Source organism: Eleutherodactylus coqui, chromosome 1, assembly GCF_035609145.1.
Source record: "Eleutherodactylus coqui strain aEleCoq1 chromosome 1, aEleCoq1.hap1, whole genome shotgun sequence".
In the NCBI taxonomy this organism is placed as follows: domain Eukaryota; kingdom Metazoa; phylum Chordata; class Amphibia; order Anura; family Eleutherodactylidae; genus Eleutherodactylus; species Eleutherodactylus coqui.
Window position 1 is genome coordinate 117,054,457 of NC_089837.1, and position 12,094 is coordinate 117,066,550.

The following is a 12,094-nucleotide window of genomic DNA, read 5'->3' on the forward strand; positions in this document are numbered from 1 at the left end:
GTAAAAAGTTTTAAAAGCCAGTTGTCATGTCTGTCCAAAACTGCCTACTAAACAAGGGTAGACAATATGGAGCTGAGAACTGAGGCATACTGGAAGATGTGTATACGGGGAAAGAGATAGCTAAACATAGGACCAGACAGTAAATGGGAGTAAAATACTGTATGAATTGGAGCACCCTTAACCTCCCCTTGTGGACCCACTACAAAGCAGAGCACCCACCCCGAAAAGGGTGAACGCACTACTTATCCAAAGTCAAAGAGGAAACAGGGCAAGACAATTAAACACAGAGCACAACAGAAAACAGGGTAAGTAGATACAAACAGATGTGGAACTACGGCACAGAACGACAACTTCACTCAACACAAGGCAGCACAAAAGATAGAGTCACTGCAAAGCTGACATGACCTATATACAGGAAGTATAGCCGGTGAACTGTGCAAGGAGTAGTTGTTGTAAATACCATAAGGACCTTACTGACTGGGCTGTAAATTATGCCAGCCGGGTCATTAGCTAAACAGTAGCACGGAGAAGTTTAAGTCCAGGGCCAAACCTGTATGCACCAGCAAGTTCATCTCATGGAACAGAGCAAACAGCGTGAAGTCAACACAGTCTCGGTCCCGAGATCTGGAAGAAATCGCCATAAGAAAAGAGTCTAAGTTATCAAGGTGATCAGTGTATGCTCAACAACAAAGCTGCAAAGATTACCTTTCTGTATAACAAACATTGCAATATTTTTATAGAGTGCTTACATTTAAAAATATACAATTGCAAATTAAGTTATCGATTGGATGATTCATTATTTATTTTTTCTATCATCAAAATGTTCATTTACATCAAAATTTTAATAAAAGTGAAAACAGTTTTATTGCTCAAAAATTCACTATAGTGCAAAAATTGATAAATTATTAGACCATGGATGTCTATCTAGCCCACTATACAAAAAAAGCAACTGCAGTCTTAATGTGCAGTAAAGTTTATACCCCAGGACCCTGACCTCAGGTCAGTTTAATAACAAAAACGGAAAAGAGACAATACTCCAAATGTAGGATGATAGAAAAAGTGAGTCTTTTATTCACCCATCAGTGCCAATGCGATATTTCCACAGTATTTCTTTTGAAGCCTTTCTCCAGCAGACTCCAAGTCAGAGGGCTCAAACATTGCCTTGCCACTGATGCATGAATAAAAGACTCACTTTTTCATTTATCATATACTTGGACTGCTGCCTTTTTTCCATTTGTTATCTATCCCACTAGATATATATATTGGTAGGACCTTATTTTACCCTTATCCTCATGTCAGTGGAACCGGCTGCATAGCTTTTCATCCATAAATCCATAGCCCTAGTGATGATATTACAGTGTTCTTTTGTTCGTACTGCCCCCTCTGTTCTCTTGTACCAGCTGCCCTTATATTTGGCTCCAGGTACTTGGAACGTTTTAAGTGGGTTGGCCCCACTATTGACTGTCAATCAAAACAGATGTAACCCATTGACAGGGAGCGGTGGGAACTGCCCAGCTGACATATGTCAAGCATCAGGGGATGACTATGAAGAGAAGCACTGCAGGGTGATGGGTGGAGCAAGAACAGAAGAAATGCTGCAATAGAGTTATTGGGGTCTAAAGCCATAAAGCTATGCAGCCATCCCCTTCAACATGAGGATATGGAAGGTGTTCTTTAAGGGACAGCCATGATACCACACAACTCTGAGTGGAATACTAAGCATTTCTAACCTAAGCATGAGATCCATGCGATCTGAATTCAATGCTTTTTAGAATAGCATCCTATTAAATTTTTATTGCTTTTCATATAGATGTGTTTAGTATGGCAACATCTTTATTGAGGTTTTCCCATTTACGAAAAAATTATTAAAGGGGTTTTGTCATTAAAAGAAAAATTATCTAAACTTACCTATCCCTTCCCTGTCAGTCTCCTTATCACATCTTCTCCTGGTTGAGCTTCTCCAGTGCCCCAGGTCAGTTCACTGGAGGCTGGGCCCAGCTTGTTATGTGGGCTGCTTATCACAAATTCCTTCTGGCTGGGTCAGTGAAGGTCACATCCCTGTGCTGTAGCTTCACTGCCTAGGAAGGAATTGTAATCTATTTCAGAGATAGCTCGCATGAGCAATCTCTGAAGAAGATAGACAGTCCTCCTGCTGGCCTGTGAGCTGTGACGTAATGTACATTGGCAGACTGCCACCCTAATGTACGTAACCTCACAGGAAGGAGAAGAATCAGGCAGCTGGAGCTGAAGTGAGCCCCCGGACTGCAGGAGACAGGAGAAGATAAGGGAGGTGAAGATCTGGTAAGTAGACTGATGGGGGAGGAATAGATAAGTATAGCATTTTTTTTTTAGTGACAGAACCCCTTTAAGTTTTGGGCTATATAGGAAATAGAACACTTTATCTTCATGTAACACTGTCAGCCAATGGTCATACTATAATTATCATCATGTAGCCACTAGATATGAGCCAGCGTACTCGGTAAGGACAGATAGTCGAGCGAGTATCATCCTTACTGAGTACCTGTCTGCTTGCCCGCAAAGATGTTACGCGGTAAGGACGAAACTCGCTCGAGTATCTGTCCTTACCGAGTATGCTCGCTCATCTCTGGTAGCCACTTTATCCATCTCCATTCTGTATGCAACTATGGATAAGTGCTAAAGACTAGAGATGAGCGAACACCAAAATGTTCGGGTGTTCGTTATTCGTAACGAACTTCCCGTGATGCTCGAGGGTTCGTTTCGAACAACGAACCCCATTGAAGTCAATGGGCGACCAGAACATTTTTGTATTTCGCCGATGCTCGCTAAGGTTTTCATGTGTGAAAATCTGGGCAATTCAGGAAAGTGATGGGAATGACACAGTGACGGATAGGGCAGGCGAGGGGCTACATGTTGGGCTGCATCCTAAGTTCACAGGTCCCACTATTAAGCCACAATAGCGGCAAGAGTGGGCCCCCCCCCCTCCCAACAACTTTTACTTCTGAAAAGCGCTCATTAGCATGGCATACCTTTGCTAAGCACCACACTACCTCCAACAAAGCACAATCACTGCCTGCATGACACTCCACTGACACTTCTCCTGAGTTACATGCTGCCCAACCGCACCCCCTCCCCCCCACAGCGCACACCAAACTGTCCCTGCGCAGCCTTCAGCTGCCCTTATGCCACACCACCCTCATGTCTATTTAGAAGTGCGTCTGCCACGACGAGGGACCGCAGGCACACACTGCACAGGGTTGGCACGGCTAGGTAGCGACCCTCTTTAATAGGGGCGGGGCGATAGCCCACAATGCTGTACAGAAGCAATGAGAAATACAATCCTGTGCCACCGCCATCAGGAGCTGCACACGTGGGCATAGCAATGGGGAACCTATGTGCCACACACTATTCATTCTGTCAAGGTGTCTGCATGCCCCAGTCAGACTGGTTATATGCACCTTAACAGTAACCGCGTTGGTGGTAATGTGGTGGTGACTGCGGACCTAGTACCACGGTTGTATTTTGTTGGTTTTCGGAATGTGGCCAGGATTAAGTGGGCCGTGGCGGGGGGATGGTGGGGGGGCTCTCTTGTAGTGTCGGTAAAGGTGAAATTCTTGGACTGCCACCAGACGAACCAATGCAAAGGCATTTGCCAACAATGTTTTCCCTGTTGGAGGAGGAGGGGGATGTTTTTGAGGCACTACGTGTCCTCTCCACGTGTCCGTGGTTATATGCACCTTAACAGTAACCGCGTTGGTGGTAATGTGGTGGTGACTGCGGACCTAGTACCACGGTTGTATTTTGTTGGTTTTCGGAATGTGGCCAGGATTAAGTGGGCCGTGGCGGGGGGATGGTGGGGGGGCTCTCTTGTAGTGTCGGTAAAGGTGAAATTCTTGGACTGCCACCAGACGAACCAATGCAAAGGCATTTGCCAACAATGTTTTCCCTGTTGGAGGAGGAGGGGGATGTTTTTGAGGCACTACGTGTCCTCTCCACGTGTCCGTGGTTATATGCACCTTAACAGTAACCGCGTTGGTGGTAATGTGGTGGTGACTGCGGACCTAGTACCACGGTTGTATTTTGTTGGTTTTCGGAATGTGGCCAGGATTAAATGGGCCGTGGCGGGGGGATGGTGGGGGGGCTCTCTTGTAGTGTCGGTAAAGGTGAAATTCTTGGACTGCCACCAGACGAACCAATGCAAAGGCATTTGCCAACAATGTTTTCCCTGTTGGAGGAGGAGGGGGATGTTTTTGAGGCACTACGTGTCCTCTCCACGTGTCCGTTCCATGTAAGCAATAGTAGCACTCAAGACAGGCCCCAGTAACAATTCTGAAGCAGCAGTATAGCGGGAGCGCAGTCTTCGTTCCATGTAGGCAATAGTAGCACTCAAGACAGGCCCCAGTAACAATTCTGAAGCAGCAGTATAGCGGGAGCGCAGTCTTCGTTCCATGTAAGCAATAGTAGCACTCAAGACAGGCCCCAGTAACAATTCTGAAGCAGCAGTATAGCGGGAGCGCAGTCTTAGTTCCATTTCAGTAGCCTTAGTATAGCCAAGGCACAAGTGACATTTATGTAGCTAAAGTGTAGGCCAACCCCACACACCTTTCTGTACCATGAGTGCAGGCGAAGAACATAGAAATTACTATGATTACACTGTAGGTGAGGGCCCCAAAAAATTGGTGTACCAACAGTACAAATGTATCTCAGTAAAAATTGGCCATGCCCAACCAAGATGGCAGGTGAATCGCTTTGGTTAATGTGGCTTAAGTGGTAACTAGGCCTGGAGGCAGCCCAGTGTAACGAAAAATTGGTTCAAGTTAAAGTTCCAACGCTTTTAAGCTAATTGAAACTTATAAAAATTGTTCTGAAAAATTATTTGAGTGAGCCTTGTGGCCCTAAGAAAAATTGCCCGTTCAGCGTGATTACGTGAGGTTTCAGGAGGAGGAGCAGGAGGAGGAGGAGGAGGAATATTAGACACAGATTGATGAAGCAGAAATGTCCCCGTTTTGGATGGTGAGAGAGAACGTAGCTTCCATCCGCGGGTGCAGCCTACGTATTGCTTACGTATCGCTGCTGTCCGCTGGTGGAGAACAGAAGTCTGGGGAAATCCAGCCTTTGTTCATCTTGATGAGTGTTAGCCTGTCGGCACTGTCGGTTGACAAGCGGCTACGCTTATCTGTGATGATTCCCCCAGCCGCACTAAACACCCTTTCCGACAAGACGCTAGCCGCAGGACAAGCAAGCACCTCAAGGGCATACAGGGCTAGTTCAGGCCACGTGTCCAGCTTCGACACCCAGTAGTTGTAGGGGGCAGAGGCGTCACCAAGGATGGTCGTGCGATCCGCTACGTACTCCCTCACCATCCTTTTGCAGTGCTCCCGCCGACTCAGCCGTGACTGGGGAGCGGTGACACAGTCTTGGTGGGGAGCCATAAAGCTGGCCAGGCCCTTAAAGACTGTGGCACTGCCTGGGATGTACATGCTGCTCGATCTACGCACATCCCCTGCAACATGGCCCTCGGAACTGCGCCTTCTGCCACTAGCGCTGTCGGCTGGGAATTTTACCATCAGCTTGTCCGCAAGGGTCCTGTGGTATAGCAACACTCTCGAACCCCTTTCCTCTTCGGGAATCAGAGTGGGCAGGTTCTCCTTATACCGTGGATCGAGCAGTGTGTACACCCAGTAATCCGTCGTGGCCAGAATGCGTGCAACGCGAGGGTCACGAGAAAGGCATCCTAACATGAAGTCAGCCATGTGTGCCAGGGTACCTGTACGCAACACATGGCTGTCTTCACTAGGAAGATCACTATCAGGATCCTCCTCCTCCTCCTCCTCCTCCTCCTCCTCAGGCCATACACGCTGAAAGGATGACAGGCAATCAGCCGGTGTACCGTCAGCAGCGGCCCAAGCTGTCTCTTCCCCCTCCTCCTCATCCTCCTCATGCTCCTCCTCCTCCTCCTGTACGCGCTGAGAAATAGACAGGAGGGTGCCCTGACTATCCAGCGGCATACTGTCTTCCCCCGCCCCCGTTTCCGAGCGCAAAGCAGCTGCCTTTATGGTTTGCAGGGAATTTCTCAAGATGCATAGCAGAGGAATGGTGACGCTAATGATTGTAGCATCGCCGCTCACCACCTGGGTAGACTCCTCAAAATTACCAAGGACATGGCAGATGTCTGCCAACCAGGCCCACTCTTCTGAAAGGAATTGAGGAGGCTGACTCCCACTGCGCCGCCCATGTTGGAGTTGGTATTCGACTATAGCTCTACGTTGTTCATAGAGCCTGGTCAACATGTGGAGCGTAGAGTTCCACCGTGTGGGCACGTCGCACAGCAGTCGGTGCACTGGCAGCTTAAAGTGATGTTGCAGGGTGCGCAGGGTGGCAGCGTCCGTGTGGGACTTGCGGAAATGTGCGCAGAGCCGGCGCGCCTTTACGAGCAGGTCTGACAAGCGTGGGTAGCTTTTCAGAAAGCGCTGAACCACCAAATTAAAGACGTGGGCCAGGCATGGCACGTGCGTGAGGCTGCCGAGCTGCAGAGCCGCCACCAGGTTACGCCCGTTGTCACACACGACCATGCCCGGTTGGAGGCTCAGCGGCGCAAGCCAGCGGTCGGTCTGCTGTGTCTCTTATCGCCTAAGCTGAGTAGTTTCAGCACGGCCTGCTGACGCTTGCCCACCGCTGTGCTGCCACACCGCGCGACACCGACTGCTGGCGACATGCTGCTGCTAACACATCTTGATTGCGAGACAGAGGAGGAGGAGGAGGAGGAGGGTGCTTTAGTGGAGGAAGCATACACCTCCGCAGATACCAGCACCGAGCTGGGGCCCGCAATTCTGGGGGTGGGTAGGACGTGAGCGGTCCCAGGCTCTGACTCTGTCCCAGCCTCCACTAAATTCACCCAATGTGCCGTCAGGGAGATGTAGTGGCCCTGCCCGCCTGTGCTTGTCCACGTGTCCGTAGTTAAGTGGACCGTGGCAGTAACCGCGTTGGTGAGGGCGCGCACAATGTTGCGGGAGACGTGGTCGTGCAGGGCTGGGACGGCACATCGGGAGAAGTAGTGGCGACTGGGAACTGAGTAGCGCGGGGCCGCCGCCTCCATGATACTTTTGAAGGACTCAGTTTCCACAACCCTATACGGCAGCATCTCAAGGCTGATGAATTTTGCTATGCGGACGGTTAACGTTTGAGCGTGCGGGTGCGTGGCGGCGTACTTGCGCTTGCGCTCGAACACTTGCGCAAGCGACGGCTGAACGGTGCGCTGAACTACACTGCTGGATGGGGCCGAGGACAGCGGAGATGAGGGTGTGGGTGCAGGCCATGAGGCGGTAGTGCCTGTGTCCTGAGAGGGGGGTTGCATCTCAGTGGCAGGTTGGGGCACAGGGGGAGAGGCAGGGGTGCAAACCGGAGGCGGTGAACGGCCTTTGTCCCACCTTGCGGGGTGCTTGGCCATCATATGTCTGCGCATGGTGGTGGTGGTGAGGCTGTTGGTGTTGGCTCCCCGGCTGAGCTTTGCGCGACAAAGGTTGCACACCACTGTTCGTCGGTCGTCAGGCGTCTCTGTGAAAAACTGCCAGACCTTAGAGCACCTCGGCCTCCGCAGGGTGGCATGGCGCGAGGGGGCGCTTTGGGAAACACTTGGTGGATTATTCGGTCTGGCCCTGCCTCTACCCCTGGCCCTGGACACCGCACTGCCTCTTGCAACCTGCCCTGCTGATGCCCTTGACTCCCCCTCTGAAGACCTGTCCTCCTGAGTAAGCGTTGCACACCAGGTGGGGTCAGTCACCTCATCGTCCTGCTGCTCTTCCTCCGAATCCTCTGTGCGCTGCTCCCTGGGACTTACTGCCCTTACTACTACCTCACTGCAAGACAACTGTGTCTGATCGTCATCGTCCTCCTGACCCACAGAAAGTTGTTGAGACAGTTGGCGGAAGTCCCCAGCCTCTTCCCCCGGACCCCGGGAACTTTCGAATGGTTGGGCATCAGTGACGATAAACTCCTCTGGTGGGAGAGGAACCGCTGCTGCCCAATCTAAGCAGGGGCCCGAGAACAGTTCCTGGGAGTGCTCCCGCTCCTGAGCAGGTGTTATTGTAGTGGAGTGAGGAGGCTGGGAGGAAGGAGGAGCAGCAGACAGAGGATTCGGATTGGCAGCAGTGGACGGCGCAGAACTGCGGGTAGACGATAGGTTGCTCGAAGCACTTTCTGCCATCCAGGACAGGACCTGCTCACACTGCTCATTTTCTAATAACCGTCTCCCGCGTGGACCCATTAATTGGGCGATGAATGTGGGGACGCCAGAAACGTGCCTCTCTCCTAATCGCGCAGCAGTCGGCTGCGACACACCTGGATCAGGAGCTTGGCCTGTGCCCACACCCTGACTTGGCCCTCCGCGTCCTCGGCCGCGTCCACGTCCTCTAGGCCTACCCCTACCCCTCAGCATGCTGTATTACCAGTGATTTGATTTCACAGGCAGGAAATAAATTGGCGCAAGACTGCAGGCCAAATATAATTTTTGCCCTTTTTGGAAAACGAAAGGCCCCACTGCCTCTAGTGAATGAATTATCTAAGTTTAATAACTGTGCTGTGTCCCTGCTTATGTGTCACAGAACGTGAGGGTAGCAGAGTTATTATAACTCTGGCAGAGCAGGTATTTTTTTCCCAATTAAGGAAAGCAAATGGCGAAGCCAGCAGTAAAGCGTAGCTGGGTGCGTATGATTTAGCAATGTTTTTCACGCAGCTCACACGTCTCCACAGGCGTAAGGACGGACAGAGGCTGGACAAATAGATTTGTTTTCAGTTTTTTCCCACCAACAGGCAGCACTGCGTATATTCAATGAACATGAGAAGTTTAATAACTGTGCTGTGTCCCTGCTTATGTGTCACAGAACGTGAGGGTAGCAGAGTTATTATAACTCTGGCAGAGCAGGTATTTTTTTCCCAATTAAGGAAAGCAAATGGCGAAGCCAGCAGTAAAGCGTAGCTGGGTGCGTATGATTTAGCAATGTTTTTCACGCAGCTCACACGTCTCCACAGGCGTAAGGACGGACAGAGGCTGGACAAATAGATTTGTTTTCAGTTTTTTCCCACCAACAGGCAGCACTGCGTATATTCAATGAACATGAGAAGTTTAATAACTGTGCTGTGTCCCTGCTTATGTGTCACAGAACGTGAGGGTAGCAGAGTTATTATAACTCTGGCAGAGCAGGTATTTTTTTCCCAATTAAGGAAAGCAAATGGCGAAGCCAGCAGTAAAGCGTAGCTGGGTGCGTATGATTTAGCAATGTTTTTCACGCAGCTCACACGTCTCCACAGGCGTAAGGACGGACAGAGGCTGGACAAATAGATTTGTTTTCAGTTTTTTCCCACCAACAGGCAGCACTGCGTATATTCAATGAACATGAGAAGTTTAATAACTGTGCTGTGTCCCTGCTTATGTGTCACAGAACGTGAGGGTAGCAGAGTTATTATAACTCTGGCAGAGCAGGTATTTTTTTCCCAATTAAGGAAAGCAAATGGCGAAGCCAGCTGTAAAGCGTAGCTGGGTGCGTATGATTTAGCAATGTTTTTCACGCAGCTCACACGTCTCCACAGGCGTAAGGACGGACAGAGGCTGGACAAATAGATTTGTTTTCAGTTTTTTCCCACCAACAGGCAGCACTGCGTATATTCAATGAACATGAGAAGTTTAATAACTGTGCTGTGTCCCTGCTTATGTGTCACAGAACGTGAGGGTAGCAGAGTTATTATAACTCTGGCAGAGCAGGTATTTTTTTCCCAATTAAGGAAAGCAAATGGCGAAGCCAGCAGTAAAGCGTAGCTGGGTGCGTATGATTTAGCAATGTTTTTCACGCAGCTCACACGTCTCCACAGGCGTAAGGACGGACAGAGGCTGGACAAATAGATTTGTTTTCAGTTTTTTCCCACCAACAGGCAGCACTGCGTATATTCTATGAACATGAGAAGTTTAATAACTGTGCTGTGTCCCTGCTTATGTGTCACAGAACGTGAGGGTAGCAGAGTTATTATAACTCTGGCAGAGCAGGTATTTTTTTCCCAATTAAGGAAAGCAAATGGCGAAGCCAGCAGTAAAGCGTAGCTGGGTGCGTATGATTTAGCAATGTTTTTCACGCAGCTCACACGTGTCCACAGGCGTTAGGACGGACAGAGGCTGGACAAATAGATTTGTTTTCAGTTTTTTCCCACCAACAGGCAGCACTGCGTATATTCTATGAATAATAACTGTGTTGTGGCCCTGCCTATACAATTCTTTCCCTGCAGTATCAATGGAGGGTGGAATGCTCTGCAGAGGCGATTTTGAGAAGCCCAAAAAAAATGCAGCACAGCCAACAGCAGCCTGGACAGTACTGCACACGGATAAATATGGCCCTAGAAAGGACCGTTGAGGTTCTTGAAGGCTACACTCACTCCTAACACTCTCCCTGCCTATGCAGCACTTCTGTCCCTAATGCCAGGTGCAACGGTCTGCAGAGGCGATTTTGAGAAAAAAAAAAATCCCACTGCTAACAGCAGCCAACACACAGCTATCAGTGGCCCTAATAAGGACCTTTGGGGGGTCTTGAAGCCTACACTAACTACCAATTCTTTCCCTACAGCAGCTCCGGTATAAACAGCACTGTCCCTCATCTAACTCACACCGCATCTGAGGCGAGCCGCGGGAGGGGCCGACTTTTATATTAGGCGAACACCTGATCTCGCCAGCCACTCACAGCAGGGGGGTGGTATAGGGCTTGAACGTCACAGGGGGAAGTTGTAATGCCTTCCCTGTCTTTCAATTGGCCAGAAAAGCGCGCTAACGTCTCAGGGAAGGAAGTGAAAGTAACCAGAACACCGCATGGTGTTCGTTACGAATAACGAACATCCCGAACACCCTAATATTCGCACGAATATCAAGCTCGGACGAACGCGTTCGCTCATCTCTACTAAAGACTTTAAAATTAAGCGCATGAATATGAATAAATGGTGACATGATTATATCATGTGATCACTCACAAGTGATATTATGTGCATGAAATGCAACTGCAGACATATTATTGACATGAGGTGGTGGGTATTGTCAGTCTCAGGTCCTTTGCATATAGATTAAAAAATATATATGTAGGTCACTAAAAGAATTCACTAAAGACATTTATAGAATATATATTGGATGTGCTATAAATGTCTGATTAGTGGAGGATGAAATAGTGGAACTCACATTGATCGTAAGACTAGGAAGCCTAGTCACTCATTCCTGGAGTAGAAGTCCCATGTATTCTGTTGTTTCTGTTTAGAAAGATTTACATAGCAATTAATGAAATTAATGAGCACCTGTTGATTTCAATGAATGCCAAAAGTCCTTTGGAGCATACATCTGTGTGTGATGCAGAGGAACCTTATATAAACTATCATACACAAAGCATTTGGATACTTGTTTTATTAGCATGTGACATGTCCTAAACCATGGTACATAAGATGCAAACTGTTGGAGGTGTCGGTCATAGTGTGTGATGGGATATACATGCTATACAGGTGCACACATGCCATTCATCATTAAGTGCAATGCATCGGCCCCTTTGCAGTGTTGCAAGAAGCGTCATCATTGGATGGTTGAACAATAAAGGAACACTCTATGGAGTGATAAATCTTACTACTCCATCCTCAATTTAGGTGAAAATACTTGGGTGTGAAGAATACCTGGGGAATGTCTTTTGTTTGAATGTGTTGTGCCAACAGTAAAGTGTAACGAAGGTTCTGTTATGGTTTGGGGATGTTTTACGTGGCATGGTCCCAGTCCATTACTTGTAGTGGCAAGAACTATGAACACAGAGGTGTACCTTCACATTCTAGACAATAATGTGCTACCAACAATGTAGAAAACACAGTGGCAATACTCATCTTGTCACAAACCCAATGCTGTTTAACGTTAGTTTGAGGATGTTCCACGACTGAAGGGGCCTACACAGAGTCCGAACCTGAACCCTACTGAACATCTTTTGGACAAACTGGAACTTCTGGTCAGGAAATATACATAGGATCCCTCTTCTTTAGCAAAACTCACCAGATGGTTGCAGGATAAATGGAAGGAAATACCAGATAAAGTGTATCAATTGTTAGTAGATATGAG